This window comes from Sturnira hondurensis, unplaced genomic scaffold (genome assembly GCF_014824575.4).
Source record: "Sturnira hondurensis isolate 20B ecotype Veracruz unplaced genomic scaffold, ASM1482457v3 Scaffold0000780, whole genome shotgun sequence".
NCBI classification, from domain to species: Eukaryota; Metazoa; Chordata; class Mammalia; order Chiroptera; family Phyllostomidae; genus Sturnira; species Sturnira hondurensis.
This window is the reverse complement of record NW_028073411.1, coordinates 23,405,549-23,431,158: the sequence shown is the minus strand read 5'-3', so window position 1 is coordinate 23,431,158 and position 25,610 is coordinate 23,405,549. Positions and strand designations below refer to the sequence as shown.

At 60.9% G+C, this 25,610-nt stretch overlaps 1 protein-coding gene across 2 annotated transcripts in view; it reads left to right on the top strand.

The window, feature by feature from the left end:
* The first annotated feature begins 19,720 nt into the window (after positions 1-19,720).
* Positions 19,721-25,610, top strand: part of PRR5 (proline rich 5) — a 47,089-nt gene continuing 41,199 nt past the window's right edge. Inside the window, exon 1 of one of the 2 annotated variants that reach the window (XM_037049719.1) lies at positions 19,721-19,790. The gene's annotated coding sequence lies outside the window, so the exon portion shown is untranslated. Of the gene's footprint in view, positions 19,791-24,085; positions 24,223-25,610 lie in introns of those variants that run through there. The other variant, XM_037049728.1, reaches the window with a different exon arrangement.

Here is a 25,610-nt window from a genome sequence, read left to right as displayed (position 1 = left end):
CCAGAGCTTGGTTTTCTGCCCTGCTCTCACCATCTTTGTCACCTTATTTGAACCAGGACCCCTCGCATTCACTTTACGGTGGGGCCCGCAAATCATGTGCCGGTCCTGCGTGTGGGAGCCGCTGTTTGGAGCCCTAGAGCTGGTGGAGGGGGTCTCCACCCCGGGCTGCTGGCTGAGCGGGGGCTGTGCCCGCCGCCTGCCCGTCCATGGGCCTGTGCTCAGGACCTGGTCAGAGCGCCTGGGAGGCCCCCCCGACCCTCCAGACTCCCTCGCCCCAGCCTCCCGCCCGCAGCGCTGAGGCCCGGGGCCAGGACAGTGCCATAGGAGTCCTGTTCCCTACACACCGCAGGAAGGGTTTGCTGATGCGCTGAGGGAGGAACCCGGGGCAGCGCTAAGAGAGTGCGGGTGTGGGCGCTCCAGCTCTGCCCCTGTTCGGCCCACACCTCGTGCCTTCATCCTCTCTACCTGTCCTGGAGGGTTCCGGGCCCGCTGCAGTGGTCCAAGGTGGGATCTGTGGGGCTCTGCTGCCACCTGGTGGCCGCTAGGGAGAAGGCGGCCAATTTACCGCGGGGTGGAAGGGTGGATCCCCGGTACGCGGTGGAGCCTCGAGGCCAGGTGGGTGGGGCAGGGTGCTTAAAACAACGAAACTATTTTCCCCTCCCCAGCACCCAAAACCACTGTGTACACTTTAAGAGGATGAATTGTGTGGTATGTAAATTATCTGGTTTTTATTTTATTTTTTTAGATTTTAATGTATTTTTAGAGAGAGGGGAAGGGAGGGAGAAAGAGAGGGAGAGAAACATCAATGTGTACTTGCCTCTTGCATGACCCCCTACTGGGGACCTGGCCTGCAACCCAGGCATGTGCCCTGACTAGGAATCAATCCAGCGACCCCTTGGTTTGCAGGTGGGAGCTCAATCCACTGAACCACACCAGGCAGGGCGTGGTCTGCCTTCTTCTTCTTCTTCTCTCTCTTTTTTTTTTTTTTTAGAGAGAGAGAGGGAGGGAAGGGAGGGGGAAAGAGAAGAACATCCATGTTTCCACGGATCAGTTGCCTCTTGCATGAGCCCTGACCAGAGACCTGGCCTGTGAGCCAGGCATGCACCCTGACTAGGAATAGAAATGGGGACCTTTCACTCTTTGGGACGGTGCCCAAACCACTGAGCCACTGGTCAGGGCAATCTGTCTTTTTAAATGCCTGCCTAGACTTCTTAGCCTGCACTTGGGACCCTCCACAGCAGACCCCAGAGCCTCATCTCCCACTCAAACCCCCCAACTCCCCCCACACACACACACACATCCTCTGACACCTTAGAAAGTGCAGGAGGTCTCATCCCAGGCTCTCTGGGCCCCTCATCTCAGCACCGTCACCTGGCGCTGTCACCTGTCTGCCTCTGACTCCTACACCTTGAGTGTCCACAATCAAAAACCAGACTGGGTCCCCCGGGCTTTACAGTCTTCGGTGGGAGCCACACAGAGCAGGCATCAGACGAGGAGCAGTGATGCATGGGAGGGTGGGTGGGTGGGTCAGTGGATGGGTGGGTTTTCAGGGGCCTAGGAAAGCCATCCAGTGACGCTGTTTGGGATGAGGGAATGACACCATTGACCCCTGTGCTCCGCTGGCTCTAGGCTGTGCAGGGGTGGTGGGAGGGGCCGATCGGGCCCCACAGCTACATTAAGGAGGGTAAGAGTCAGCGTCACTCTTTGCCCTGGATTTCACAGCCCGGTTCCCTCGCTAGGGGCCCAGAGGGCAAGAGCAGGACCCGTGGGAGCGCCCTCCCAGTGGACAGGCCAACTCGGTCCTCAGCCAAGTGGAGCCAAGAGCCCCGGGAAGGGGAGGGCGAAGGAGGGGCCAGGCCTGGTGGTCTGCTGTGCCCAGGAAGCGAGGTCCCGGAGAAGCCTGAGCAGCAGAGGTGACAGACACTCCCACCCCAAGCTGCACTCCAGCTCGATGAACAACATCACCCTCTGTGCGTGAACACACACACAGAGACACGCACGCACACACCCTCCAGCCAAGGGGCACGCGACTGGCTCGGACCATGGCCACCCCACCCCTGCCCTCTGAGTTGGCCCACCACCTTCGAGGGAGGCGTGAAATGGCCGAAAGTCTGCACTGGTCCCTGCCCCCGAGTCCTGGCACTGAGGTCGCAAAACCCTAGTACATTCCTCAGGGATCAGAGCCCACGGAGCATCTTTTGTTCTAATGAGGTGACTCCTGGGTGGGCTCCTGGGTGGGGGTGGCCACCAGGTAGACCATGCCGTGCAATAATATTAGAAGCCCGGAATGTTAGCCCCGCCCCATCCTCCAGAAGGGGCGGGACAGGGAGTCGGTGGGGTGTGCCCAGGTGACGAAGCCTCCCTAAAACCAGCAGTATGGGGTTCGGAGGGCTCCCGGGTGGATGAACACATCCGCACCCTGGGAAAGTGATGCACCCCAACTCCATGGGCACCGGAGCTCCCAGACCTCGCCCCGTGTACCTCTTCCTCCGGCTGTTCATCTGTGTGATCGTGTTCTTCAAAGGACCCGGGTTGTCCTGAGCTCTGTGAGACACTCCAGCAAATAACCCGATCCTGAGGGGCAGGGCGGAGGGCCCTCCGGAATGCAGCCAAGTGGGACAGGAGTTACAGGGAACCTGGGGACCTACGACTGCCGAATGGCATCTCGTGGGACCAAGATCTGACACCATGTCCAGACCGCAGCAGCGCCGAGCTGCGCTGCAGGACACACAGCAGGTGTGGGACTGGCTCAGCGTGGGGAACCACACACTTCCGGCGTCACCACACTGGGAGCATTGGGGTCCTGAGCAGGTGAAGGAGACGCACAGGAGGAGGGGCTGTAGGGTTCATATTCAGCAGGTGAGGAGGGCTCATTGTGCCCATTTCACAGAAAGGCACACTGACATCCCCCACATCAGGCGGCTTGATTTGAGCCAGGGTGACTTGGCCAGGACCCCCAGTCACTCACCTACAAAAACCAAGGACCCCTTCACAGGACAGGTAACCCTGCCAGCACCACCACCACCTGGGGGCGTCCTTGTCCACCCCTCAGAGGCAGCAGAGGTCACTTTCAGTGTGTCCCCGTGGAGATCTTGTGAGCACCTGGTATGTGCCTGGCACCGTGTCCCATACCAAAGTAGCACCAGCAGGGCTTGGAGCCGGCGGTCCGGAGACAAGCCCGCAAGAGCTTAATTATAAGGGGGTCGCTTCATTCACAACGCACACTGAGGCCTGATGGGAAACGTGCCTGATGCCTCCTGGGGGGCCGGGCGGGCGCCCCACAGGAGGTGCCCTTTCCCCCCCGAAGCCTGAGGGTAAAAGGAGGCGCCCAGGTCAGCAGGGAGGGGCAGCCTGGGGAGAGGACGGAGCAGCCTCAATGCCAGGAACCTGTGGGGCAGGAACCTGGCCAAGGGCACTGAGGCCCAGTCCCAGGTCTGGAGGTTAAGGTGGGGTAGGGCTGCGGTGGGTCCGAGCATCCAAAACCCCACGGGGCACAGGCTGTGAGGGCTGGTTGAGGGGGATCCTGGTGCAAGCAGAAGCCAAATGGTGTTACAACGTATTTATTTGCAATCCGCTCATCTCCCCGCCCAGAGGTCAAAGCTTCCCTCAGCCCCACGACCTGTGAAGTGGACTGACTGACAGACGGATGGACATAAGAAGCCAGAGCGCTCGGGAGGTGACTTGCCCACGACGGTTCTTTCCATCTGCCGCACGACTGCTTGCCGGCCTGGGGCAGCTGCGCCAGCTCGCTCTCTGGGACCCCTGGGAAGTGCTCCTTAGGAAACCTGGAGAGGACAGACGCCTAGGGGACTGCCCGCATCCGCGGGGCATTGCTGGTAACAACTGAGTGCTTCTCTGAGGTCTTAGTCTCGCGTTTTACATCATCTTGACACTATCTCCCACAATATTTTGACTCACAGGATTTTTTTTAAACTTATAAAGTTTAGTTTTGAGAGTTTTTTAAAAGATTTTATTTATTTATTTTTAGAGAGAGGGAAAGGGAAGGTGAAAGAGAGAGAGACACACACATCAATGTGTGGTTGCCTCTCGCACGCCCCCTACTGGGGATCTGACCCAAAACCCAGGCGTGTGTCCTGAATCCAACTGGCGACCCTTTGGTTCACAGACCGGTGCTCAATACACTGAGCCACACCAGCCAGGGTAGTTTTGTTCTGTGTTGTTTTTTAAATCCTCAGCCAAGGATATATATTTTTATTGATTTTAGAGAGAGAGGGAGGGAGGGAGAGGGAGAAAACGTGACGTGAGAGAGCAACATCGATCAGCTGCCTCCCATATCTACCTGACCAGGCATTGAACCCACAACCCAGGTATGTGCCCTGACGGGGCTCAAACCTGCAGCCTCCTGGTGCATGGGACCACGCTTTAGTGGAAATGCATGAGCACCTCCCTGTGTCACTACAGACGCATCGTAAACCTGATTCTAGTGGCTGTGGCACGTCCAGAGGAAGGATGTGTAATCACACCACATTTAATTTTTGTTGGGTATTTACATTGTGCCTATTTCTTTTAGCTCTGACTAACCGTGTGAAGGTTTCCCAAGTTCCGGAATTTTCCTTAGCGTGGGACTCCAGACGTGGAACTGTTGAGTCAGCCCCCTTCCTGACAGGCCTCGGGCAAGACTGCAGGAGCTGGTGTTCCTGCCAGGGGGGCCACGCTGCCCGGCGGTGTCCAGGCGTGGGCAGACTTGTCATCGTCGCCTACAATGTTGCTGACCTGAAACTCGACAGGCGCTCGCCATCTGCCCACCCACAGGAGGACAGTGGCCTGGGCGTTTGCTGGCGGTGTCCCTGCCGCCCAGGAGTTGTCCCCTCTGGGCTTCCCTAGGGCTGGGGCAGGGGAGGGGGTGGGTAGTCTGAGGAGCCCGCAGATCCAGGTCTAAAGCCATGGCCAGCCGCTTCCCAACCCAGATAGGGACGGTGGGAGGGTCACGACAGAATGCGAGGACAGTGGGTGCGGGCAGTGAGCGGTCACTGCATTGTATCTTTCATGGCTGGCCCCTGCCGGCTGGCCCCCACCGCCGGCCCGTTTGGGGTGGGCGGCTGGTGGGGGGAACGCCACACCCCGACCCAAAGCCACTCCTGCCTCCTCCCAGAACAGCACCAGGTCAAACGCGCTGGGCTCCTGGACGTCTCTGGCAACTTGCCTATTTCTCTGCCCGGAGATGTTCCCATTTAACAAGAGAGACCTTCTGCACTCGCATGTCCCTCCAGCAGCCTCACGGTTTGGACGCTGAGGAGAGAGGGGTTTGTGCAGGACCTGTGTCTCAGAACCTCTTCCTATTTGGGAAGCCCGGGGCCCTATGCAGGGGGGACACCCAGATCTGTTTCCAAAGGGAAGGAGGGCAGGGGCCCCTCATGGGGAGGCTGCAGCGTCCATCCATCCATCCGCCCACTCACCTGCTCACCCACTGGCCCGTCGTCCCTCCCGTCCTCGGCGTTGGGCCTGGGCTGGGGCTGGGAACAGAGAAATAAGTCAGACAAAACCCTGCCGCCAGCTGCTGTCAGGGGCTCTGGGGGACAGAAATCGGAAACGTGTCGTCGCGTACACATGGTTGCTGAAAACACATTCTCTGAGCATTTCCCACAGCTCTCAGACTGCTGGGAGAATCCATGACATGGACTCTCTGAGCTGGGGCGGACTGCGTCCTGGGCCCTGCTGGCCGAGGCAGAATAAAGTCTATTGAGGACCAGGGCCACTGCGGGTCACACCCAGGCCACCAGCAGGAACTCAGGACCCGGACATCAACCTCTCAGGCTCAGCCTACACTCGATGTGCCGAACATGGAGGGGGATGTTCAGCCACCAGCCTCCCCCCCTCCCCCGCCGGAGTCACAGGCGAAGGCCCCCTGAGCCCCTGGGGCAGGGAACGCGTGCCAGCACCTGTTGGGGAGCCGGAGAGCCGGTTCCGGCCCACAGCTGAGGCAGGAAGCAGCTGTGGGAAGCCAGGGCGGGCGGGGCGGCCACTCAGCAGCCGCTCCAGGAAGCCAGGGTGGGGGTGCTGTTACCCTGTGGGGCCCGCACTGGGCCGAGCCCAGCTCCAGGGCCTGACGGCCCCACTGGCCACTCACTGCCCTTTTCTCAGCCTGCTCCACTCCAACAGCTGCAGAGAGGTGGCGGCTGTGAACACAGAGGCTGGGAGCCCTCCCAGGGGTGGCTGTGTCCCCATGGGTGGCCCTGGACGACAAAGTGGGGAGCTGTAGGCAGATTGCTAAGCGAGCTCGGGAGACAGCCGGGGGGAGTGAGTCCCCCATCTCTAGCAGCAATCAGGCCTGAGAGAGGCTGCTGTGAAGGCTGCACATGCAGCAGCGTCATAGAAATCCCTGTCTGGGGTCCCCGCCCACGTGGGAGGGACTGTTGCCCGGTTCCACAGAGGAGAAAAGCAAGACCCAGAGAGTCCAGGCCACCCAGCACCCCAGAGGACAGCCCTTGGATGGCCCTTCAAGTTCAGGCGTTGTTGCCCCACCTCTGAGAGGCCCGCAGTCAGGGGCCCATCTGTCGGGCACTCCTGGTTTCATCCCCTGTCCCTCCCCGGCTGTGGCCCTGGGTCCTCAGGGAGCACACACTGGCAGGGGCCCTGCATCCAGGCCCACCTTTTCCAGGTGGCGGGACGGACAGTGTCCCTGCTGCAGGGGGGCCAGGGGCGGGGCTTGACGACGAAGTGCTTTCCCTACGTGAGCTTGTTTTCTCCTCACAGCCACCCACGAGTGGGAGGCTCGTGAGTGGCCACGGGCCACATCCTGGCTGCACACAGGCCAGGCACCCATTCCATCCCCATCTCACAGGGGAGGCCACTGAGGCTCACGGAGGCTGGGCTAGAGCCTGCGCCTCCCGCGGCAAAGCCCACCCAGTGTCAGTCTTCTTTTTTTTTTAAGTTTATATTGATTGATTTGGGGAGAAAGAGAGGGAGAGAAACATCAATGTGTGGGTGCCTCTCGCACACCCCAGGCTGGGAACCTGGCCTGCAACCCAGGCATGTGCCCTGACTGGGAATCGAACTGGTGACCCCATAGTTCACAGGCGGCACTCAATCCACGGAGCCACAGCCAGAGCAGTGCTCTGCCTCTGTCTGTCACAACCCTACAGCTGCACCTCATCAGTGGGGATGAGAGGGAGCAGCCCTCCTCTCTGTCCCTGGAGACTCTGGGCTGGAACAGGGAGCATCAGGGTCACACGGGGGCCAGTGGGTCCAGATGGCACCCCGACTCCAAATCCACCCTAAAGGGCGGAGCAGGCAGAGCTCTGGGACCCCGCTCACTCGTCAGGCAGAGGACAGCCACAGGAGTCACCTCAGACACCAGCCAGCAGGGCACCTACAGCCTTTGGGGTCTCAGCCCCACGCCACACTCACCTGGAGGCAGGCCTCAACCCCCTCCGAGGCTCAGGGCCCACTAGTACCCGAACCCCAACCCCACCGTAGGTGCTCCTGCTTGACTGAAGGCTTGGTGGGGGGCCTGGGAGGGGCTGGGCAGAGCCGGATGCACAGCCAAGGGTGGGGCGGGAGCGGGGCCTCTTCAGGCCCCTCCTCCCCGGCCCCTCCTGCCACCCGCTGCTCCTCACCGTCTCCACGTTGTTGCCTTTCTTTTCATTCCTTGATTCCCACCCGAGATTAGTCCAGGGCCCTCCCCAGTGCTCAGCTGAGCCATTCGCTCAGCCACAGGCTCCCCCTGCTCCCCGCACAGGAACTGGGAGGGCAGAGATTTGCTCCATTGCAAGCTGGCGGCTGGGAAGCCTGCCGCACGCCATTCCATGAATGCTCGAGACAGACGCAAGTCACCTGATCAGAAACAGAGGACAGTCTAGGACTCGTGGTGGCAGCGGGAGCCAGGGATCAGCATTTTTACGCACCAGTTCCCTAAGCCCCGGTGCCCACAGGGCAACGCAAAGGGGCCCGGCGGTGCCTGCCACTTGGGGGAGAGGAACTCTGAACTGGGAACCGGAACCTTTCATGGCGGCGGCGAGCAAGCCTGCCCTTTGCTCTGGAGGCGGAAGAGCTGCGTGTTTCCAGACTGTTCACCCACCCTGTGCTGAACAGTGTCCCCCAAAATCACGTCCCCCAGAAACTGTGCATGCGATCTCATTTAGAAACAGGGTCTTCGCCGACGTGAGCGAGTTAAGAGGAGGCCCTCTTGGACCGGGGCAGGCCCCATCAGCAGAGGGAAGTCTGCACACAGACACTCGGGGGGAGGGGGCCATGTGAGTCGGGGCAGAGACCAGAGGGACGCGTCCACCAGCCCAGGACCACGGCGGGGTGCCAGCCACCACCAGGCGCTGGGAGAGGCAGGAAGGGCCCTCCGCCAGAGCCCTCACAAGGAGCCTGGCCCTGCTGACCCCTTGGTTTCGGACTTTGGGCTTCCAGAACTGTGAGACAATGCATTTCTATGGTCCTAAGCCGACCGGTTGTGATCATCGGTTACAGCAGCCACGGGAACGAAGGCATCCTGTACGAAGTCCTCGAAAAGAGGGGCAGGGACACCGGGCAGTGGTGCCTCGCACACAACATCCCTGACACGCGGGAGGAATGTCTCCCCCTCCCCACAGCGGGCCTGCCGACACCCACCCATCTCTCCTGCCTTTTTCCTGACTTTGGAGGGGGTGGCACTCCCCGGAGTCGGCTCACCTCTGCCAGTGGCTCACCCTGCCATCTCCCCTCCTTGGAAAGGAGATGTTTGTGCCAGCCGATGAGACCATCTGTAAATGCTTACAGTGTGACATAGCTACATGTCGGGCTTCCACCCAAAATTGTCTGCAGAAGGGGCTCCGTGGGTCTCAAGAGTTAAAAAGCCGGACTGTCTGGGCCTAGCACTCTTGGCTGGCAGCTCAGAGGGCGGCGAGTGCTCGCCTGGAGTCAAGAGAAAGTCTGCAGTAGGCATTTTCACAAACTCCCGATTCAGCCCTGTTTCTGCCTATCAAAGTGAAGTCAGAGCCAAGGCCAGCCCTGTGCGGGTTCTGCTGTGGGCTGAGCAGGGCACAGAGGGCCAGCCAGGTGGGGCAGCCCCAACAGTGAGGACAAAGCGAGTTTGTAACAAGCAGCATCCTTCCACCGTCCCCTCCCCCTGCCCCACAGAAAACTCGGCCACAGACGTGACACCCGCCCCTCCCACCCAGACCACTTCCTCAGAGATTTCCATCAGCGGCTGAAGTGCTGTCGGGCTAGCGTGTCACCTAGAAAACTCCGTGGAAAGGTGGCCCCCTCTTCAGCTGTCTTGCTCCCCATATCTGTGCTGGTGCCTGGGTTGCTCGCTGGCCCCCCTCCCACCCCCTTCATCTCAGACCTGCTCACTGGGTCCCCACCGTGGGCCAGAGGCTGGGCATGAAAGGCTCGGCAGCCAGGGTCTGGCCTAACCCGCAGAAGAGGGGACATCGGCCTATTTTCCTTGTAGGGGTCCCAAGACTCAGAGAGGCAGGTCTTCAGCTAAAAACTGGCCCTGTAGGTAAAATGGGGGAAGAAGTGAGGAGCGAGGGGACCAGGGAGGGAGGGGGCAGAAGTTAGCAGGCGCCCTCGCAGGGGACCAGGAGGTACAGCCATCTCGTTGGCTGATTCTCTAAGCGTCTGAATCTTTCACCGTCTTTGACTGAGCAGGTTGGCCACTCTGTACATCACAGAAGATGACGGTAACTCGAAGAAGCTTGCCCACAGAGATGCAGACGAACTGGACCTGGTGGCCTGGGGCCCCCACCACACGGGAGGAGCCAGTTTTGTGCCTATTAGCAAATTCCCTTTGGCCTTCCTGATTGCATACACGCGTGTCTGCCCTTGGCTTTTCCTCTGAATTATTGTAACACTCTGCTGACCCTCCTGTTACCTACTGAGCTCACTATGATCTTTGGCAGCTGTTCACTTAGTGTTTGTGTGACAGTCAGTTCACCCTCCGACTCAGGGACCCCTGTCTAGGTCCAGGAATCTCCTTAGACTCCAGGGGTGCACCAGGACCCCCGAAGAGAGGGCTCCTTACAGCCCAGACTTCTGATTCAGAAGGCTGGCAGGACCTGAGAACGGGCGTCCCCACCAGGGCCCTGGCGCCGGGGCTGTGATCACCACGCCTCACCCAGCACCAACCCTGCCTCCTCCACTCAGCCCGCGCTGCCCTCTGTGGTAACCCCAGCCCATTGCAGGTCCTCAGAGAGGGTGTCAAGGTCTTGTTATCTACCCATGACCCCCCCCCGCCTCCAGCCCTGCTCTGAGCCCGGCACACTGTTAAAGCTCAAGGCCCAGTCTCCCTCCCAGGCAGGGCCCACTCTCCCATGGGCTGTGTTGAGAGCAGTGAAGAGGCAGACAGAGCCCTGACTGGTGTAGCTCAGTGGACTGAGCACGGGCCTGCAAACCAGAGGGTTGCCGGTTTGATTCCTGGTCAGGCACATGCCTGGGTTGTGGGCCAGGTCCCCTGTTGGGGGCACGTGAGGGGCAACCACACATTGATGTTTCTCTCCCTCTCTTACTCCCTCCCTTCCCTTCTCTCTAAAATTACATAAATAAAATCCTAAAAATAAATAAATAAAATAAAGAGTCAAGTATGAAGGGTGCTGCTGGCTGGGGTCTTATAAAGGAGGCTGTGTCCCTTGAAAACACAGTCCCACCCCACCACCTGCGGGCATCTGAGATAGCAGGCTCCAGGAGTCGGCGGGCATCTCCGAGAGGCCCCGGGTACAGCGCAGTGGGGCAGTCCGGCCACCTGTCTGGGTTTCTCCGCTGGGGTAGCCAGCCCTGCTCCCCACCGGGAGGATGTCCCCGCCCCAGAGCTGGCGCAGGTCTCCAGATGAAGACCCCCGCGTGACCAAGCTTCAGCGGGGCTCCCCAGCTGTCTTCTCGAGAGGGCCTCGTCCTTGGGCCCCGCCCCCGCCAGGTCGAGCCCCGTGTCTCTCCCCTGTTGCAGTAGTAAAAGTCAAATAAAGCTTTCCCAGCTGGTTTTAACATTCAACAAAGAGAATCATGTCTCTTTCACAAGCCCCACTCCCCGAGGCGTTGCTGTTCTGTGACACCTACGGCAGTGAACTTGGAATGAAGGTCCACAGGCCCGAAGCCCCGGGTCTCCCTGGCTGAGCCTGCCCGACTGTACCGACCTCACCTCCGCCTTCGCTTCCTCCCGCAGTTTCAGCAGCCTGTCATTCATTCTTTTTTCTTTCTAGCTTCACCCAAGGACATTTTTTCCCCTGTTTTCTTAGAGAGAAGAAAAGGAAGAGAGAAATACCGATTCAAGAGAGAGGCCCCGATTGGTTATCTCCTGTATGTGCCTGGGCCGGGGGCATAGGCACCCGGACTTGGGACTGGATGCGCCCGGACTGGGGATCAAACCTGCAACCCTGCTGGTACAGGACGACGTTCCCACCAACTGAGCCACTCCGCCGGGGCCATTCATTCACTCCCTTGTTCATTCCAAACTTTGGCTCAGCGCCCCCTGCGGGGCTTTGCTCTCCCCGGAATGCCATGGGCCGGTCTGTAGAGCAATGTCCACATGCCCGTCGCTGCCCAACACCCGTGCCCCCTTCTGCCAGCAGCAGCCCAGCTTTCTTCTGAGAAATCCCCCCTGTCTCCACGCGCAGCTCATGAGTTTGGGAGGTGGGAAGGGGAACTGATTCTACCTCCTGCCCCCGGGGATGGGCCAGGGACCCTGGTCAGTCATCACGGGACAGCCCACAGCCACAGTGAGTGGTCCAGGGTGGCTATGAGACACCCTCGGGCCGATGACAGTCAGCCCAGGGTCCTCGCTGGAACCCACTCTTTCTCGGGAGGTGGCTAGGCTGCGAGGCTCGGGTGCTGGAAGGCCCAATGACATCCTGGGAGCCCTGGGTCCAGCAGTTCCCGCAGCTCCCTCTCGATGTATCCGTTGTGTGAGCTGATGCCTTTCCGTCTGCAGCGTGTGTGAGAGGCTGTGCAAGCCACAAGCGCAGAGGGGAGAAGCGAGCACTTTCTGAGCCATTGGCGCGATCCTGGTCAGTTTCACATATTCTCTCCTTTGAATTTCACAGCAAGAGCATCTTACCATCGTTTTATAAAAATAAAGAAGTGAACTAAGTCTCAGAGAGAAGTAACTCATTCAAGGTCACACACGAGCAAGCAACAGCCCCTTGCAGCTAAGTCCCCTGGCATCCCGTCAAAGACCCTTTCCCCACAGAAGTTTCTGGAAACTTCCAGACATGAGAATTCATATGTCCATGCTCGGATGTTAAAGCGAAACACGCAGACCACAACAGCCAGCACTATTCCAAGACAGGGCCTGCTTCCGCCCCCCACTACCGTTCTGGGACAGAGAAGGGGTCTCGAATGACCGTGAGCACCCCAAAGCCAGAAGGGATGCCTCACGGGGCCTCTTTGGGTCACAGATCCTGCTGAGTAACTGCGTAAGTGCGTAAGGTAAGTGCGTTGGGGCCAAGATTCCCATCGGCAAGAGTGGGAGATTCATTTAAGGAAAGAACTCTTGTCTGGGGTTCGATGTGGAGGGTTTGGCCGTTTTTCCATCTGTTCTTGTTTGGGGACTCGTTTGTTATTCTTGTAATTGCACCTGGAAGCCCATCCAGGACACCGCCAGGACAAGTGGCAAGAAGTAGGGAACCGACGTGTGTGTGTGTGTGGAAGGGAAATACCCCGTTGGATGCCCTGCGCCGTCTGGCACTCTCCCTCCGTCTCTCTGCGTGGAGTTGGGCAAACCCCAGCAGGCAGAGGGGAGGGTGTGAGCAAAGGCTGGAGTCAGGAAGCTTCGTTGGGCGGGGGGGGGGGGGGGGGGGGGGGGGGGGGGGGGCGGGCACAGAAANAAGGGGGGGTGGGGCACAGAGGAAGGCAGGCACCGGGCACACAGCCTGGGCCAGACAGTCAGAGCGGGCTTATCCTGGGGCGCTGGGAAGCCACTCACAGGAATGAAGAGCCAGCTGCAGGGGTGGCCAAGGCTGCCCGGAGGGGGTGAGGCCCTCGTGTGAGGTGGGGTAAGACAGGAAGGACTCTGGGGAGACTGAGAACAGGACTGAGTCAAGCCAGGGGCCAGGGCGGGGAGATGCAGCCAGGATGTCAAGCTGACCGGAAACTTCTTTCCATTAGGACACAGAAGGATCTTACGGTAATGACAAAAAAAGGAAAAAACCTGGATAAAAATTGAAACAATATGTTTCTAGGGGGCATCCAGGAGGGCTGGGCGTAGGAAGCATGGGCTGAACTCCAGGGAGGCAGAGCCAAGAGCCCTGGTGGCTGCGAGCCCGCGGCCAGCTGCCCGGCAGTGTGCAGGCGGGAGGGGCCACTCGGGCAGGGGCGACCAGACCCTCGGAGCCGCCGTGACAACGGAGGGAAGGAAAAGTGTTTTGCTTCCACCCACCTTAGGGCCTCGGCCGGGCCTGTGCGTCGGGCGGGCGAGACAGGTTCCCGAGAGAGACACCAGCAGGGGCTGATGAACACGAGCATCGCACCTGAGTAGCCAAAGGGGTGGCTAGAGCTTGGGCCTCTCCACCACCTTAGGGTGTAATGGGGCAAAGGGGCTTCCGGCTTCTGGGGAGGGTGGTGACGGGAAGGTGACCAGGAAGAGTGTGGGAAACAGGTCGGGTTTGCTCTGCAGATTCAAACGGGCGCCTCCTCCGTTGGTAAGATGGTAAGACACCCCCTTTTCCTGGTACTGAGAGCAGCTTCCAACATTTAGGGAGGAGGTTTATAAAGCCCGTTCAGAAACTAGAGGAGCAAGGAGAACATCCCAAACTGCTTTAATGGGTTAGAATTACCCTGGAACCAAAACTTGGCGGGGACACTATTTTTTTTAAAGAGAGAGAGAAAGAAATTACAGACCCATTGCTCATGAATATATGGGCAAAATCCTCAACACGCGTGTAGCAACGATACACAAGTGACAACGAACTGTGAGAGCGTGGCCTCTGCCAGAAATGCAGGATCGGCCTGCTCAGTATTCCAAAGCCAGTCAATGGCACCCACTTCATCAACAAAATAAAAGATAAAATAATCATATGATTTCAATAGATGCAAAGAAAGCACATGAACAAATTCATTCATGACCAAAAAGAAAGAAGATTGTCAATGTTCAGCAACTGAGGAATGCGGGGGACCGTCACCGACAGGATCGCCGAGAACCTGCAGGAAAACCCGCAGCGAGCATCTCGGGAAAGGGGGCGGGAGAGGCTGAAGTTTTCCCCAGAGGGCCGGGGAGGAGACAGGCTGCCCACTGTCCCCACATCCACTGCACTTGTCCTGGAGGTCCTAGCCCGTCTCCAGGTGCCAGCGACAAGAATGTCCCTCCCTGCAGACAACCCGCAGGGCCTCAGTGACAGAGGGCGAGTTGTCCCTCACTGAGTGGGGTCGAGGAAGTGGGACACGGCAGAAAGCTTTGGGGCTGCTTCTGCCAGGGAGACCGCCCAGGATGCGAACTATTTTAAGGCACACGAGGCCTGGGTTTCCTGTGGAGGCCAAGCTGGCTCTGCCTAGAAATCGGAAAGCGGTGATTGAAGGCAAACTCTTGGCGGGAAGGCCTGGCTCACTGGCCTCGGGTGCTTGGGCCAAGCACAGGGAGGGGGGAGGCTGCCAGAGGCTCCAAGTGCGCACTGGGGGGCGGGGGCGGGGCGCTGGCCGTGTGTGAAAGGCCTCACTCCCGCTCCCTTCATCCCCAGTCAAGTCCCCAGCGGAGGGGAGGGTGCGTGAGTGGTCTCAGAGGCGGGCCCTTACTCGTGGTTGGCAGGCTGGGCCCTGTGGAGTTCGCCCTCTCGGGTACCCCCGGCTTTGTCCAGCACCGGGGGCTCAGCCCAAGACCCTCACAGACAGGCACCAGGCCTAGCGGCTCCGTGTCCCAAGAGGTCCGCCCTCTGCACGGAGCTTCTGCTGACCTCCCAGGAGGAGGGCGGTCTGTGTCCAGCCCCCCAGGGCCCTTCCTGGGTTTTCAGGGTCATACGCATTGTCAGACCAAGTGGCAGAATTGGTTTCCGGATCTGACTTTTATACCCCCACCTCCTGCCACACTGGAACTCCCAGGGCTCCCATCGGCATCCCAGCCCAAACTCGGAGCCTGGCACGAGTGAGGCACGTGGACAATGGTCCTCGAATCGAACTATACTCAGCCCTGCTGTGACCGGTGGGCCCGCAGTCCTGGCTGCTGCTGAAGACAGGGGCCTGGTTTTCAGCTGGGACCAGGGCTGGGCAGATGGACCTCCTGCAGGAGCCAGACCAACGGAAGGAGAGCCAGGAGGCTGGCAGCCCGAGGCCAGAGCCCCCACCCCTCCAGCCCAGCCTGGTGCACAGGTGTGAGACCCAGGTGTGGGGCCCAGGTGAGGTGCACAGGTGATGCATGCATCCATCAACGCACCCTTGGGTGCTGACATTGCACAGGGCTCTGCACAGTCCACGTGTCATTCTCTGAGCACTCACTAAGCACCCCTCCGTGTAGGCCAAGCCGTGGGCAGCACCCCTGGGACCCGGAGCTGAAGGCCAGGCTCTGCTTCAGAGGACTTTCCTTTCCAGGGGAGGGGGGAGGTGAACATGCTCCGGCAGCTGTGGCTGTTTATCGTGGCCTCAGGCCAGGCCGGCTCCTGCCCAGGGTGCTGGCCCCGGGTGAGGAGGGACCGCCATCTGACAGGGCATCAGAGACAAAGGTCAAGTCTGAGCTGCTACAGCACAAAAGGAAAGCCGAGTTCACGATGGGGGAACTGCATGCAAATGTCACGTTATCGTCACTCAGAACGCTGTATTTCCCTTCAAGTGAAAAAAGGCGCTGCTCAGCACCTGCCTTTTAAGTCTGCAGTCAGGGGTCAGAACTCAAGGACCAGGAGACTGATAGCCCCTCGCGCAGCCATGGGGGAAGGGCGGTCACGCCGCAGTCGGGTGAGGCCCAAGCTGGCTCCAGGGTGGAGGGGGCTCCGGGCAGAGGTGGCAGCTTCTCCCTAGTCGGCCTGTCAGCCCACGCCAGCGTCTAGGGGGATTTTTGGCTCTTTCTACTGGAGCTCTGGGGTTTAGGCAAGGCCTCATCTTCCTCCCGTGCCCTGAGCTCGCGGGAGGGGGCCGCAGAGAGAACCCTGTGGGTGCCGAAGTGCCCGCTGCAGGCGGCCGGCTCGTCCGGGAGCTTCAAGACTGGGGGACATTCTGAGTCTTCCACTGGCGGGGGGGTTGTGTTCTGTCTTTTCCCGTTATCGTGCACGTCGTTATTTGTGTGTGCCCTGAAACACTGGAAGCACGACACGGAGGAGTTTGTGCTGGAGCACCAGCGGAGCTCACGGCCCCGGAGCCGGAGGGAAGGTGCAGCGCAGAGCGGGGCTCCAGGTGGGAGCTGGTGGAGCTGCGGGACCCCCAGTGCCCCCGCCCGGCCCGGCTGCACCCACGGGTCTCCCGTGGCTGTTCTAACTCGCAGCCGCAGCGTCACGGGCTCCAAACCACACAGACTCGCCCGCTTACCGTTCTGAGGCCGCGGTCGACCAGGCCGTTCTTCCAGAGGCTCCGGGGAAGGAGTGATGTCCCTGCCTCGTCCTGCTTCTAGGGCCCTGCGTTCTGGGGCGTGAGGCCCCTTCCTCCATCTTCAAAGTTGGGGTGTAGCGTCTTCCAACCCCTCTCTGTTTCAGTGGTCATGCCACCCTTCCTCACGCTGACCTTCTCATAAGGTTCTTTCTTATGAGGACGCTTGCGTCAACAGCAGACCCACCGGATAATCCAGGCTCACCTTCCCACCTGAAGGTCCTTCGCCACCCCTGTGAGGCTCCTTTCACCTTGAAAGATAAGGTATTTCATGGGCTCTGGGGATTAGGACATGGGCACCTTTGGGGGGCGGTGCATTCACCCCAGCCTGGCACACCGTTTGTCCCCGGGCAAGCCGAGGCACAAGGCTGGCCTGGTCCCATCTGCTGTGACCGGGTTGGCATGTCCAGAAATCCCTGCTGTGCAGTGAGCCCTCGACATTTGCAGGTCCCCCCGACCCCCCACCTCACCCCAGTCCTGCTAGGGTCCTCCTAGGGTTACAGGTGAGTTGAGTGGAAGGTACAGAGGTTTCCCATGTCCCCTCCGTGCCCCACCTGCCCACAGCCTCCCCCACAGTCACTGGGTGTTGTCATCGATGAACCCACACAACACACCATTGTCACCCAGAGTCTGCAGTTCACGCGGGTGCTCGCTGCTGGCGTGGCGCACCCTGTGGGCTCAGACAGACCTGTGATGATGCCTACCCTCCCCTACAGCACCGTCAAGGATACTTCCACTGCCCCCCAAACCCGCTGTGCTCCTCCGCCTACTCGTCCCTGCCTCCCCGGCCCCGGCGACCACTGCCGACTGTCTCCACAGTCTTCCCTTCTCCAGAATGTCGTGGAGTCGGAGTCACCCGGGTGGGCATTTCAGAGCGGCTTCTTTCACTTAATCACGGGCATTTACGTTTCCTCCGTGTCTTTTCGTGATTCGAAAACTCATTTCTTTTTAATGCTGAACACTTTTCCATTGTCCAAACGGACGGGTTTGCCTGTCACCTGCTGAGGACATCTCAGCCACTTCCACGTTTTGTCCGTTATTAATCCGGGTGCAGCCTTTTGTGAGGAGACAAGTTGCGGCTCCTGTGGGTGACACCAAGGAGCGAGAGTGAGGGACCGCGCGGGCAGAGGGCGTTCGGGTCTGCGAGGAACGCCGCCCGGTCCCCACCGGCAGCGAGGGAGTCCCTGCTGCCCCTCGCCTTCGTCACAGCCTGCTGTCAGCGCTCGGGGTTCCGCCCTCCTACTGGGGACACAGCGCTGCCTCCCTGCTGTTGCAACCTGCACGTCCCCAATGGCATGGGATGCGGGCCTCTTTTCGGAAGCTTATTTGCCACTTGTTCACCTTCTTTGGTGAGATGTCTGTCCAACTCGTTGGCTAGGCATGTTTTATAACCTTGCTGAGCCTCAGCTTCCGGTTCTAGGAAGTGGCAAAGATCATGTATCTGTGTCAGTCAGGGTCCCAGCAGCAGACAGAAGGTCCCCGGTGGTCCAGATAAGAGGCAGGGCTAAAGGGACTCAGAAGCGGGGCTGGTTAGGGAGCACCCAGAGGCTAGCAGCTGCGGGGGGCTGCCATCCTTGGGGCTGGAGGAACAAGCAGAGAACTTGGGGGTTCCTGTGGAAGCTGGGGCGTGGGGGCTCTGCACCCCGTGGGAAGCACAGGGAAGACCCTGCCCCCTGACCACTCCCTGACATCCAGCAGCCACCTTCCATTGGCCAGAACCAAGCAGGCACCACAGCAGGGTGCGGTCCCCCAGGGTGGGCACAGAGCCCGGCAGCAAATGGGTCTGAGGGAACAGGGGTGCCACAGGGGACAAGCGACCATCACCAGTTCTTACCTGCTCATTCCTTCACCCTTCTTTTTATAAACATCTATTAGGTGCCTTCTAGGTGCCAAACACTGTCCAAACCACCAGGCACACTCAGGGTGAAAAAAAGACACAAGTCCTCTCTCTCGGGGAATTCACATCCTACCGGACAAACTAAACAATAAAGAAATAAGCAACTGTAGACCATACGGCCAAGTCCAAGTGTAAAGAGGAAAACAGAGCAGGGAGAAGGAAGGGAGTGAGGGGAGGCTGTTGCAGATGGTCTAGAGATGGACACACTCGCCGTGTGCTGCCCCTACGGGGCTCCGCCCAGACGCCCTCTGCACTCTGAGACTCCCAGGCCTGTGACTCGGGCGGACTCGCCTGCCCAGGACCCTAGGGGACCCCGCCAACCCACTCCCTACCCCAGAATGCCGTCAGTCACCAGGAAGGCCCGTGCCTGGCCTGTGCCCCGTTTGCACTGTTCCTGGGGGCCAGGAGGCTTCGCTTCAAGTACGCACAGTGATGGGGGCAGGGGGAGGGCAGTAGATGTGTTAATACTGAACACAGGCAAAAATATTTGCACAGCGGCATTTCAAAACTGTCTGTCACTCCCTGTGAACACAGGAGAGCTAGCCAGTAAACACCTCTCCGGGAAGGCCCAGCCAGGCCACCTGGCCCCGGGCAGCTGCAGGCTTCCTGGCTTCCTCCACCGCGCACTGACAAGTCCTCAGAAGGGTCTTATTCCAGGGGCCACCTCCACCCCAACATAGGGTCAACAGGGGGTCTTTGTCAACGGAAGGGGTGGGGTCTGCCCTGCTGGAGAGGTGGGGAGCTGGATCTTAGCCCCCAGGGCCTCCTCTGCACCCTCGCCCACCTTCTCAGAGCCTGGGATCCACCAGGAGGGCTTGTTGAAACCCAGATTCTGTAAGGTCTGGGTGGGGCCCAAGAATTCGAATTTCTAACCCATGCCTGCGGTGCCCTTGGTGAGGTCTAACCTTAGCCTTGGGCTATTTAGATGCTAGGTGCGTGTGTTTGCTGCCTCTGTCTCCTAAGTCCACACCAGGGACTGTAACTGACTGCCGATTTTTCCTCCCGGCTCCCAGCACACTGCACAGGCCGGGCCTTGGGGAGGGGGCGATCAGAGGACGTTAGAGGCCCCCGCAGAGTGGGTTAGTGGTCAGAGAGCCCATTTGGGCCACTGGGGTTAGCGGGACGACCCCTTCGGCGGCGGGCACCACCCACAGCCTGCGCAGTGCAGCGGGGTGGGGGATCCGGGGGACGGCTCTCCGGCCCCCGGCTCCCAGCTCCGGCGGGTTCAGCCCCTAGCGGACCGGGGTCGGTGGTTGTGGGTCCGCGGCCCCACTTGCCGCCTAGCGCGGATCTCCCCGCAGCCCCAGGGTCCCGTGGCTGCGCCGGGCACCCTGCGCGAGCCTGGGAGGCGGGGAGGCGGGGTGGGGCGGGGCCTCGAAGTCCCCCGCCCTCGGGCCCCGGGGCTCCGGCTCTGCGCGGCGGCAGCGGCGGCGGCAGTGGCGCGGGGACCCAGGTGAGTGGGGGCGACGGCCCCGGAGGCCCCGCCGGGGGAGGGGGCCGGGGGAGCGGAGGGCGACAAGAGCGCCGCTGCAGAGGGCGGGGGCCTGAGGCTGCGCGGGCGGAGTGGCGTGCTCGCGCGTTTGTGTCGCGCCGAATGCGGAGACATGGGGTGGGGTGGGGTGGGGTGGGGTGGGGTGGGGTAGGGGGTCCACCTTGCGGGGGTTCCACCCTCTCCCACCTGGTCTCTCCCGGGACCTCCCGAGCTCATCTTATCTCCCCCCCTCTCTCTCGCCCCCCGCCCCGCCCCGTCCCCCTGTTCCTACCTGTCTCTGAGTTTCTCTGGGTCTCTGTGGGTGCGTCTCCGCCTGTCGGTGCAGCCGCCTGTCCAGCGCCTCGTTCCCTGATCTTCCCTCCGGACACTGCCCGCTCCCCATCAGGGCGCACCCCCCGTTTCCACTGCCCCTTTCACGGAGCAAACAAAGATGGTGAGGGAGGGAGACACCTCCTTCAACAGTGTCCTGGCTCAGCGCGGGGCCCCACCCCTCCGGCCTCTGGCAGGGGCCTCGGCCACCTTCCTGCAGGGGGCTGACCCTGCGGAGTGCGGGGGTGGGCTTGGAGCAGCAGGCCCCAGAGCTGGAGCAGGGGAGGGTCTGTGCTCTCCAGCCTGGGGACGCCACCTCCCACACACATCTCCAGACAGACGCGCACTGGCGAGCTCAGCCCGGTCAGGGCCTGGGCCTGGCACAATCAGGTCCTGCACCGGACCCTGCTCACGTGCTCGGCCGACACTTTCTAAGATTTTTTTTCCCATGAAGCCGAAGTAGGGAGCACTTGCAGGGCCGGAGGAGGGTCGCCACCCCGGGGCCCTAGGGTGTGGTCAGCACTGCCCACCCAGCCCCTTCCTGCCCGCAGCCCCCGTTCCCCCATCCTCGGCTGGGCAGCTGTGAGAGGCTGCCCTGAGGTCTCGGGGCTGTCCAGGTGACTAGTGAGCTCTTGGTGATGGCGTGGCTCTACCCAAGTTCCTCAGGCTCCCAGAGGCTAACCCCTGGACTGCCCTTGAAGGAGGAGGGGCTCCCTCAGGCCTCCTGCATGGGTCCAGCCCCGCCTTCCCGGAGGGTGGGCTAGGAGCCCTGGGAACAAGTCAGGGACTCCTGCTTCGTCCCCTTTAACAACAGGGCTTGACAAAATGCCCCTTTCTGGGCTCCTGTCCTGACCCCTGATGGGGTCACCAGGAATTTGCATTTTCTAACTCGCCCCTCCTTCTGACTCACGTTGGGATGTGAGCACCCCTGGGCAGTGGCCGTGGACAAGGGGACAAGGCGATATAGCTCCCTCACTGGCAGGCGGCGGGGGGCGCCCAAGAGGGGCTTATCCCAGAGTCCAAGGCCCTGCTACCCTGGGGGGTGTTCTGTGGAGGCCGGCAGAACCTGGGTGGCACCCAGGGCCTGCACTGGCCGGCTGCAGGGCCCTGAGCAGGTCACTGTGCTCTCTATGGCTCGGTTCCTCATGCAAAAACGGGGGGTCACACTGCCCACCTCTTCCGGGTAGTGGGGCACAATGCCCAACACCTCAAGAGCCCACAGCCCAGGTGGGGATGCCAGCTCCCGGAGCGGCGGGCACTGCATGTGCGGCCGGCTCTTTCGACCCTCTGGGAATGGAAACAGCCTGATGGACTTAATGTCTCACCGGTGGGGGAAGCTATCTGTGCAGAAACCGTTGTTAGCTAATGGACTTCCTTCTTTCTAATGGACGGCCTAAAAGGCCTGGCAATGGCCAAGCGGCGTTGTCCGGTCAGAGTTGGGTGGCGTTCGGTGAGCCCTGGCCAGGCTGCTGGGCCGGCTCTCTTGCTCCAGGCAGGTGCCGGGCGAGCCGTATGTCCCAGAGCCTCCCGGCAGAGTGAAGAGGACAGAGACCCAGGAGGGGCCGGGCGAGGAGACGCAGGGGAGAGCCCAGGCCCTGCCCAGGAGCCCGGGTCCTGGGTGTCGGTGGCCGTGGTCGAAGCCCTCTTCCAGGACATCTGTGAGGAGAGCGTAGCTCTCATGAGACACCCTCAGAGGGACAGAGAAAGCCACCGCTTACCTCGTTCACTCGCAGGTCTCTTGGGCCTCGAGGTGGCCAGGGCAGCCCCAGGGAGACCAGGAGACCTGGGTGGGAGGGGCTGCTGCACAGAGGCTACTGGAGAAGCGGGGGCGCCTGTGGTCCTCAAAGTCCAGCCGCAGGGCCGCACAGCTGCTGTGGGGCCAGGCAGCCCAGGGTGGCCCCCAGTGGTTCACCCTCTGAGAAGGACCGGCCCTCTCCTGGGTGAGAGGTGGGAGATGAGAAGTAGAACCTCGGGCTGTTGTAATGACTTGAGTTAGCGGGACAATGAGGTGGCTTCCCGGTGACAGTGCAATCCTCTTTTCTTTTAACCACATCCCTCTTTTATGTCTGAAAATCGAATCTTGGCTGGGGAGTGCCGCGTGGCATGGGGCTTTGAAGTCTGCCTGTGAGCCCGGGTCTCTGGCGCGGGAATCCCCGCTCCCGGGACTGGAGCCGCCCACGGGCCTTGGCCGTGGCCTCGGTCTGTCAGTAGCTCCCAGGGAGACCTGGAGGGGCAGCCCCAGCCGGGCCAGGGAGGAGCGGCAGATGCTGGGGAGCTGAGTCAGGCCCACTGCTATCAACCTCTGCAGTGCCATTTAGAGGCTGTGTGGCCTTGGGAGAGCTGCCCAGCCTCTCTGAGCAGGAGGAACAGACGTGGAGTTGGCCCTAGCCCCACCAGGTGGCCAGTGCCCAGGCCCCGGCCGAAAAGACCTTCAAGAAAAAACGTCTGCGGTTTGTACCAGCTGGGAGTGCTGCTGTCCTTCATCCTGACCCTAAAGCCAGGTTTGCCTCTTGAAGGCAAGCACCCACTGCGTGCCTGGCGGGTGTGAAGACTCCCCCAGGCACTGTCCCATGCACCCCGCCCCCAACCAGCGCGGAGGGGATCAAGGCCCAGCCAGCCAACAGATGGGCATGCTGAGGCTCGGAGGGGCCAGGGGCTGCCCAGGATTTCTTCACTCCCTGTAGTATGAGGAGCACGTGCCCTGTTCTGAAAAGGCCCACTAGCTCCCAGGTAGGGATGGTGACCTGCTTAGCGGCGGCCGCCCAGCATCCTGCCCTATGGGTGTCTCACCCTTTGGCGTGGACCACATCCTCACTCTGTGGCGCCACCACGTGGACAGTGATGTAAAAAGCAGGTGTGGACCCCTGAGGTCACGCCCCCAAGGTCCAGCAGGACAGCTGCTCAGCCCCGCCCACCAACCCACCCCTTCGCCTCTCTGAGTCTCAGGAGGGTCCCTGCTCCACAGTGAATGGTGGGTAAGACCCCCATGTCACGGGGCTGCTGGAGGAGGAAGTGAGGGGATGTGATGTCATGTCTCTGGGAGGTGGCAGGGGCTTGAAACTTGGCAGCTGTGATTACTGTTGCTGTTTAGGTCTTGTCACCCCAGGGAAAGTGTGGACCGCTGCACACAAGAGCCAGGCTGTATGCGTTCCCAGGCCCCACCCCCAGCACGCCCAGTCACGTTTACTGACCCGATTCTGGACCTCTGGGGCTTCCAAATAGAGCGTCTCCTCATGGGCGAGGCACCAGGACAGTTACACATCTCATCTTGTCCCCCACTTCCACAGCCATCAGCTCCATTTCAAAACAGGCTCAGAGAGGGTGGTGGTCCTGCCCAAGGGCACACAGTGGGCAGGGGAATCGGGAACACTTCCTGGAGGAGGTGGCAGTGGCCCTGGGCCAGCAGGATGGGGCGGTTGAGTGGGGCAAGGGGCAGAGAGCTGGTGTGTGTTAGACGTGGGAAGAGGAAGGTGGGAACCATCCTCGGGGCAGGCCTGAGCCCAGCGCCCAGCGCCCAGCACAGAGTGCGGGCGAGTGTTCGCTGACCTGAGCTGGCCGGAAGCCACCGGGGGACAGGAGTGAGCTGGCTGCCTGGGCTCCTGACCTCACCCCTCACGCACCCCGCCCACCACTTCCTTCTGTCTGGGCAGGAAGGGGTGCTCCTTGGGTTCGCAGGCTGCAGACACCTTCCCAGGGACCGCTCCGTGAGCAGTGATAAAAGATTCATCACAGACTCCGGCAGCTGGGCTTCCCTGCGGGGGGCAGAGCTGGGGGCAGCCCCCGCCCCAGCCTGCAGCCCCGCCGCATTCCGCTGAGTCACGGGGAGCCAGGCCCCGCCTGCCTGCGGCCTCCTCGAACCCTGTGCCCTTTGCCCACATGGGTGCCTCCTAATGTGTAAGCCATTTGGCTGCCCGCGAGGCCAGGGCTTCCCGTGAGGTTAGTGCTGAGGATTTCAGAGCTTACCCCACAGGAGGGCACAGGCCTCGGCCAAGGTCACACAGGCAGAGAAGGCCAGAGGGCCAAGAGCTCCCTGCACCCACCCCTGCAGGGTCGCACCTCCTGACTCCTCACGGCACCCCGAAAGGTAGGTGGTCCTTTTGCGCTTCCCTCGAGGTGAGGACACAGGGGCTCAGAGCTGGGTGCAGGATGTCCCATCTCTCGGCTGCTGGTGGCCGAGCGGAAGTTCGGCCCTCATCTCACGCCTGTCCCTGCCATGCCAGACTCGGTTCTTGCCCTGAATCTGGGCCTGGTGTCTCTGCATCTTGATCCGAAGTGGAGCTGTGACTTTAGGTGTGTCGTTTTGATTTCCAGAGTAACGGCTACGAAAAAAAAAAAATAGTAGCAGATGGCCTCTTCCCACCGCCTTGCGGAGCGGCAGGATGACAGGCTATCAGATGCTCTTGTTCGCTCATTCATAAAACACGCTCTGGTGCACGGGCCAGGGCGTGGGGGTGCTTCGCCGTGGGGTGGGAGCCCTCGGAACCAGAGGGCCGGGTTCCGGGCCTGGGCCTGCTCACTGATGACGGGCCGGCAAGTGGCCTCTGCAGACTGCTCCGCCGCTCCGAGCCTCGGTCTGTGATTTGTGAAGTGGGGGTACGCGCTGCTTTCTTGAGTGGGGCTCACGCCTGTGTCCCTGTTCTCTATCACATCCACCCATCCGTCTGACGGGCACCATCGATTGGCCTTGGAACGGGTCTGGTTTCCAGGGGCCCCGGCATGTTCGCGATCGGCCCTCCAGGAAGGAGCCTGGAGCTGGCGTCCCGGGGGCCTTGGGTCTGATGGTGGGAGGTGGGAGTTTCTACTACGCTGAGTTCTGAAGGAACCTGGTCCCTGGAGCCACGCTCACTGTGAGGGGGAGCCGGTCGGTCACACACAAGCTATTGGTGTGAATCCTGTGGGTGGCTACGGTCTCCTGCACCCCCCGGTCCCGGACCCAGGCCCTGTGGCCCCCCTCACTGCCTGCCCATTCACGCAGCTCCTGTCCCTGCCCACCCTATCCTTCCCCTCCGCCCTCAGAGCCTCCCCTGGCATCGCTCTGCCTGGAACACTTTTTCTCCCTTTTTCACTTGGGGGCTTTCATTGCTTCTCCAAGCTCCTGTTAGCAGGTGCCCCTCCTCTTCCAGGAAGCCTTCCTGGCTGCCCCAAGTCCATCCCAGGCCGGGTAGGCCGCAGCCCCTCCCATACCCTCCATGCTGGAATTTTGCTCATGTATTTGATATAGCCCTGGAACCTCCTGTTGGAATGCCCTCTTCCCAGGCCTCCTTCCTGCAGCCCGGGGCTCCAAGGCCCGGCTCCACCCCATTCATCTCTGGGTCCCAGAGTCCAGCCCAGGGCTGGTACAGAGTGGGACCCCAGGGGTGTCCAATGAATGAAACCGAGAATGAGTGAGTGGTAGAGACATTCAGGGCTGGGGCAGGTTTAGGACCTGCCGCTGAGACAGGAGGGAGCCTGGGAGGTGTGCCCCACGTGACC